At 39.3% G+C, this 7,932-nt stretch overlaps 1 pseudogene across 1 annotated transcript in view; it reads left to right on the top strand.

Annotated features, from left to right (window-relative positions):
• The window catches only part of LOC308558678, a 141,811-nt pseudogene extending 134,782 nt beyond the window's left edge, over positions 1-7,029 (top strand). The window contains exon 2 of the transcript in view: positions 6,371-7,029. The product of the transcript in view is annotated as an uncharacterized misc_RNA (transcript). The remainder of the gene's footprint in view (positions 1-6,370) is intronic.
• Positions 7,030-7,932: the final 903 nt, after the last annotated feature.

Below are 7,932 nucleotides of genomic sequence, written 5' to 3' on the forward strand. Positions count from 1 at the left end.
GGGGAGAATTGAGATCATCTTTGAGGCCCAACGTCATCATTACTCAGGGAAGGGTAGGCATATGAATTAAATCACCTTTTCTCCTCCACATCGACTATGGTCAAGGGGCCTGAGCCAGAGGACCAAAGTCTGAAAAGTGCTCTTAAGATACCATTAAATGTGTTCTGATGAAAGGTGAAAATATGGGACCCATCTGTCATGTTACAGAAAGATACATCTCCACCCTCATAATCCAGGAATATCCCCACACGAAGGGGTCTTTCCCTTAGAGTAAGACGAGTTTCTGGGGAGGTGAGAGCCCAGTATTCCCCGTCATAGAGCCTGATGGCCCAGAAACCATTCTGTGGGAACATTGTGACCCTCCCATTTCTTTTTACATTATTCTTACAAATTCCCAGGTCCCAGGAATGCGTGTCCCCAACCTCCACCTCCCAGTAATATTTCCCTGAGCTGATGTCCTGCAGACCAAGCACACAAGGAAGAGAGTCGAATCTCCTTGTGGAGCTGGGTAGATCTTGACAAGTTTCTGCCCACGTTACTCGTTTCCCATCTTCGGACAGGAGGAGGGCAGGGTGGGCAGTGGCTGCATCCAGGGTCACATTTACTGCAAAGACAAGTGGACCATCATGTTTCCTGGAAAAGTGTCAGTAGCTTGGGCCAGAGGCCTCCATTCTGTGAGGGCTTCTCTGGTCTTGGGTAGATCTACCCCATTACTCCTGAGAGTACCTCAAAAGGAGCAGGGTCCCTCTGTACCACCTTACACTCACCAGCTTTGGATTCTTCCTTCTTCCAATCTGCAAGAAACATATAAACATGAAAACCCACCACCTGAAAGATAAAGCTGCCTGTCTGCCCATTATATCTGAGTAGAATTCCTGAGCACTAATTCAGGAGTGATAGCACCAGGGAAAATAGTTGTTCATGTGTTGGCATCACTCTTCACAACTGCTAAAGTCAGTCTGACTGAAGAGCTGCCTCATCCTTAGGTTCTCCATCTAACGTTTCCATGTGGAGATCGTCTATGACCTACTGAGGATGTTGGAATGGTAAATAAGGAATATTATATGTCTAACCAAATAACTTTTTATTCCTATGGTGTCCTTATCCTTTACCTACCCTCAAAGCATGATGTGAGATACAATATTTAAAAAACTGATATTTGTCTTTCTCTGACTGGATTATTTCACTTGGCATAATAATCTCCAGGTCCATCCATGCTATGGCAAAAGGTAAGAGGTTTTTATTTTTCACTGCTGTGCAGTATTCCACAAATACCATATGATCTCACTTATATGTGGAACCTAATGAACAAAATAAACTGACAAAGAAAGAGAAACAGAGACATGGATGCATGGACCACGCAACTGTCAGAGTGTGTGTTGTGGGGGGCAGGGCTGTATGAAAGAATGTGAATGGATGAGCTAAAGAACATATTTGCAAAACCCATAGGCACAGACTACAGTGTGTTGATGGTCAGAGGGAAAGGGGACAGGGCTGGGTGGAGATGGGCAAAGGGGGGCAGGGTGGGGACATTTGTAATAGCTTCAGTAATATAAATAAAGTGAAAGAAAACTGCTAAAATTTAATATTTCAAACACATTATTATCTGTTAAAATATTGAGTAATCTATTGATTTCAAGAAATGTATGTTTTGGAGTTTGTCTGATTTTCAACATATTCTATTGCACACAGTAGGTGCTCATTTAATATATCTTTGATAATAGAATATTTTTCATCAGATTCCATTTCACTCACCAACATATGATGATTTCGTCCTGGCTGCAAAAGAACAAAACAGAAAACCATTCTTTTTTTCTTTCCTTTTCATCTTTTCTCTCATTGTCTTTTCCATTTATCTTTGGCTTTGTCATATTTCTACTTCTGAATCATTTAAACTTTCTCTTTCTATACTATATCTTCATATTCCATTTTTTTAAACACGACGATAAAATTCTGAGGTGAAGGATAGAAACAGGAAAGGTGCGAAAGGTGGGAGGACAGAGGAAAAGTGGAAGGAGTGTGCATAAATAAGGACAGGAAGGAAGGGGGAGATGAGGAAGAACTTGTGGCTTGGACGTCAGAGAAAATTAATGAAATTTAGAAAGATAATGCTCTAAATGCTTGCTAAAGTGTATTTTATTATATTACTGTATCCAATTCTACTGCTATAAGGTTAGACTCTAACAAACAGAAGATAAGAGGCTTTGAGAGAAAGCATAACTCATAGGGCTGAATTGAGACTTCCTCTCATCACCTACTCATTGGAGCAAAATTAATTAGGATAGAAATGACATGATGAGACAAAGTAGATATGACTCCCTCTGGTATAATCAATAGCAATCATTTGACTTTCTTGACCCTTCTACCTCTTTTCAAAATAAATTGCAAACACATGCACAAGACCGATATTGTAAAAAGTGGTGAGAATACAGTAAAAGCATCCATCTGACCAAAGCTATCTCCAGCACTAGTCACGTGAAGCCTGCCACCTACATTAAAGAGATATATTCCCAAATACCATTCAATATAAAAAAACAAAAATATAATAGAAAAAGATTATTAGAAATGGGGAGTATTATACTTTCAGAACCATCCTAGCTTCTCGAATCATTTACAAAAAAAATTAGAATATATATATATTTGAACATTTAAAAATAAAAAAATTATTCTGTATACATAAAAGAATTGCATTTTGTAGAATTAACTACTATGCCAATAAAATGAGAAATATAAAGAATAAACACTAGGGTGGGTAGAAACTAAGCCAGGAAAAATTGTGTAAAATATTTGTACGCTTCTCTTTTTTTTTCTTTTTTTGTTCAATCATCCAACAATGCTGTGATTGCTGGGAGGAGGTGGTATGGGGAAGTGGAGTAGCATAAATAGTGATGGAGGGAGACTTAACTTGGGTGGTGAACACACAATACAATCTACAGATGATGTGGATTTTGCACCTGAAACCTGTATAATTTTGTTAACCAGTGTCACCCCAATAAATTCAGTAAAAAGGCAAAAACAAACATTGGTATTCTTGTGAACCCTTAGGTAACAGGATCAAGGGCAGTGGAAACCTGAGCCTCATGTTTACACTTGACCAAAGAATGACATCAGAATTCACTCATCTCTGATAGGACAATGGATGGAGAAACTTACTCAGCAAGTTTGCTGACTACTTTCATCTCTTAGGGTTTGGGGAAGTATCAATTGCAGAGAAATGGGCCCGAACACATGACAGAAATACAGAGTTTGGATGATTTCCAGAAATGTATATGGAATAGAAAACACGTGTATATCAATCTAATGCTCTTTATCTCACCACTTCTTAGTGAAATTATAAGTCTCTGGAGACAAAAGAAGCCGGTGTTTTTAAGGGAGAAATGATATGAAATAAAAAAAAAAAAAGTAACAGATGAAACAGAAATGGAGAGAAATTAATATAGGAGAAGTCTATACACAAGAGTTGGGACTTTAAAAATTTAGTAATATTAGTATGATTATTATCTTTAAAAATGTTTGTAATCCCTTGTATGCCATTATAATAACTGGTTATTATTTAACAGCAAAGGAGAGAAAGGGGAGACCAGATAATATAGGCATGCGATTTATACAACTTTGCCAAAACACTGCATTTAACAGTCTCCAAGTCTGTTCTCTGTTGATTGATGGGGGAAGGAACTGGACAGAGGGTGTTTAGATGCATGCCCAGTAACATCTGAGTGAGGAGGGAAGCTGCTTACCAGGCAGTCACCTAAGCTGCTAGACCTAAGAGCCAGTCAGTGGCCAGCATAGGCGTGGCCACAGCAAGTGCGTGAAACCTGAATATTTAAACTTCCAAACAATAGAAGTTCTTTCTCTTCTCCCTCTTGGGACTCCTGTGGCAAAAGGATGCTCTTTAATCTGGTCTGAATGGACTTTAATCTGGCCTGAATGTTGAACCACAACTGGCTACAACATGGAATGGAAGGTTTGGACACTGGCCCTGCTTCTGGCTCTGCTGGAATCCAGCTGCACCTTTTCGAGGACTGCCTTAAGGGGCAGGGGACTCCAGAGCCTGAAAAATGTAACTCCACATTAATAAAATCTTCTTACATAGCTCATCCTCCCATGTGAATCTTAGAAAATTCATTTTCTGAGGATATCACAAGGACCTCATTCCTACTCCTGTCTGGGAAATCTGGCCCATTAATTCCTCCGGCATCACCTTAATAAGCAACATTATTTAGACTTTTATTATTTGATAAATCAATTCTTATTATTGCAGCAGCTCTGTGGTAGAAAGTTGCTTCAAGCCCTGAATTAGAGAACACTGAACCACTGGTCCTGAGAAAATGCAGGGCAATTTCTGGGCACATTGATTCACAATATTTTTGTCCACCTAGGTAACAAAACCTAACTGCATTTGAGTTTCTATTTTAATGTATGCCTAAATGAGCTAACGTAAACAAAATCACTTGACAGGAAGGGAATTGTACTAACAGTGGAAGAGTTAAAGTCCATTAACCTATGTCTTCATTGGAGGAAATTTATACATCAAAAACTTTAAAAGTACAAAAGTTATCCAGGGCATTGTTAATAAATTCATATTTACAAAATGGATCTGTCCACACTGGTTGCAACAATAGATAAGTGAGAGGTAATATGGGAGAAACTGAATAACAAATGATGATGGCAAACTTCAGCTGATAAGATAGCAAAGAAAAATGATGAAAAAATGCACGTTGGAGTTGAAAAATATGTTCCTTGAGAGCTGAAGGCAAAGATACAAGAAAAAAATGAAGAAATGAGATACACAGTGAAATATGTTAATTGTACTTGCCTTTCTCCTGTCCATTCTCACCTGAAAAATAAAAGGAAGAAAGAACCAGCTCATTAAGAGTGAGAGTGCAAAGTCAGGAAGGACAAAAACGTGGAACCTTTTACCGTTTGCTCCATGGTTCCAGTTGATCCATATCTCTGATTCATCAAACACAGGGAACGTGATTTTACATTTCCCCACCCTTGGTACAAAAGGAATGAACACAGTGACAGGAGATAGCACAACGAGAGGAGACAAACCAGAACGTCTTCTGGGATGAGCTGCATCCCTCGCCTGTGCTTCAATGGGCTTTCTCCCTTTCTGAAGATAAAATGCAACCCTCTCACCTAGATGAGATAAAAAGTGATGAGGAAGTACACATGAAAACACCCATCTGCCCATGGCTGTGTCTGTACCTATTGTCACGTGAAGCCTGCTCTAGACATCAAAGAGGTATGTTACTAAATTCCACTCTGTTTGAAAGCAAATTTATAATTCAAAAATATCATTAGGGAGAGAAGGATGTTAAACCTTTAATGATTTTATTAGTGTTGCATGAAAAAAAATATTTTAGGCACATCCCAGGATAGTATGCTATATCATGCTATAAAATAAAATTTTGTAATTGAGATATATTATTAATGACCTTTTTCTTAAGTTGTATGTTCTACAAACATAAAAGAATTGCATTTTGCAGAATTAATTAGTTTGACAATGCAAATGAAAAAAGTATAAGAAGAAATACTTTGGTGGAAAAATAAAAAAAGAATCTTGAAAACTTGGGTCATATAATCAAAGGCAGTGGAAGTGTGGTCCTTGAGTTCACTGTCCATCAATGAATCACATCAGAATTTACAAGATCTCTGCTAGGACAACAGAAGCTTGGAGTCTTGTCTCATTTAATAAAGTTTGGGGAAGTATTGATAGCATAGCAATGGCCCTGCCAACTTGAATACTTAAAAAGGTCCTAAGTTAATGGACATTCTCCAGAAATATATGAATAGTAACCATGTGCCTATTTTCCTAATTCTCTCATCTCACAAAGTTTATAATGCAACTGTGGCAAGTCTCTGGAAGACAGATGAAATCAATGTTGTAGGGAAAGAAAGGTATGGAATCAAATAGGGTGTAATGGTAAATGACTGAAGATAGGGAAACACGTGGAGAGAAGTTAATATGAAAGATGTTTATATCCAAAAAATGGGGATGAAAAATTAGACATCCAGGGGAAGGGACAGCCAACAGATGGCATATAGAAGGGGCAGGGAATGGCAGAGACACCAAGAAATAAGTCATTGAAAGAGTTACTGAATACAGGGTTGTCAGAAAAATATACAAATGGTATATTTGGTATATTTAGAAGATCATCTGGAAAATAAAATAAAAACATCAGTGTAGAACTTCAGGCTGGTCCTGTGGAGCAAGGCCTCCACAGGGAGGCCTGATGTTCTGGGGTGCAGCAGGGAGTCCAGAGAGCAGCAGGCCTCTCCGACTGCAACCTGCCTGCTGCAGCCCCACAGGAAGGCCTGGAGTAGCTCGTTGGAGGTGGTGCGAAGGAAGATCTGGAGCATGCAGGAACGGGGGGTGGGGGGAGCTTGCAGCTGGAGCTAGACCAGGAGAGGAAGCCGAGGGAGACCGCTGAAGCCCATGTAGTTTCTCTGAACAGATGCATCCAGCTAATTGAGGAAGAGTTGGATTGAGCCCAAGAGCATCTGGCAATAGCTTTGCAGAAACTGAAGGAGTTTGAGAAGGCAGCAGATGAGAGAGAGAGAGTCAGGAAAGTTATTGAAATTCGAGCCCAAAAAGAAGAGAAGAAAAAGGGCACTAGGGAGATCCAAATGAAAAGGCCAAGCACATTGCTGAAGATGCTGACCCAAGTATGAAGAGGTGGCCAGGAAACTGCTCATCATGGAGAGTGACCTGGAACATGCAGAGCAGCAGGCTGAGCTCTCAGAAGGCCAAGTTCAACAGCTGGAAGATAAATTAAGGACAATGGACCAGACCTTGCAGAAGTGAAGTACTCTCAGAAGGAAGACAAATATAAGGAAGAGATCAAGGTCCTTTCTGACAAGCTGAAGGAGGCTGAGACTTGGGCCAAGCTTGCAGAGAGGTCAGTAACTAAGTTGGAGAAAAGCACTGATGACTTAGAAGAGGAGCTGTATGCTCAGAAACGGAAGTACAGAGCCATCAGCAAGGAGCTGGACCAGGCTTTCAATGATGTGACTTCCATGTAAATGTTCATCCATCCTGCCTGCTCACATCCCTGCACTCATGCTAATATGATAATGCACCACTGCTTCCTTCTGTGTCTCCAGAATCTCCATCTTCACACCTTTCTGCTTACTCTCTCTGCACAACCTAGGATAGTCATTGTTTTTTACATAGCCAAGTAGATTAAGTCTGTCTATACAAATCTTTTCCTTTTCGGAATCCATTCATTTCTCAATCTCTAAGCTAGTTTTTTCCCATGAAGCAGTGAACTGGGATATGAATGTCCTAAGCACTATCCTTTCAGGACATTAAACTAAGCTCAAGTGAAATTAAAAAGCCATGCAGTTGTACAGGAACTTCCCAAAGAACTATCAGAAATGGTTTTCTGAGATTCAACTAAATAAAATATGATCATTTTCAAAAAAGAAATATAAATGTAAGAACCCTAAAGTGTCAGATTACAAAGGCTCTAAGGGAGAGGAAGTTGATCCAATACAGCTATAAAATATCATCTCTGCTTCGCTGTTAAGAATTGTGCAGAAATGAACCTTCTGCTGAGTAACTACATCTTTAATTTTCTGTTTATATAAAAGGAATTAAAATACTCCCAATAAACACCACAACTTGTGTCAAAGAAATAGGACATAAACAGCACAATATGAGTTTGGGAGTTAATGGCCCAGCTTTTACTGCTGTGAGGTAGTAAGTGTTGTGGTAAATAGTCTTGTTCTCATGAGAATCTCGAATACATACAACTAATTTATATATTACTAACCAAACCTAAATGTTAAACTTATTCTGTCTCCAAATCCTAACCCAGAATGTTTCACAGGTTATAATAACCTGGCACTGTAATAATCTCTTCATTGTAATAATCTGTCACTGAATTTCGGATGAGCTGGAAGTTTCGTGTTCCGGGCCCACCT

Source organism: Miniopterus schreibersii (assembly GCF_964146895.1).
Source record: "Miniopterus schreibersii genome assembly, chromosome: 6".
Taxonomy (NCBI): domain Eukaryota; kingdom Metazoa; phylum Chordata; class Mammalia; order Chiroptera; family Miniopteridae; genus Miniopterus; species Miniopterus schreibersii.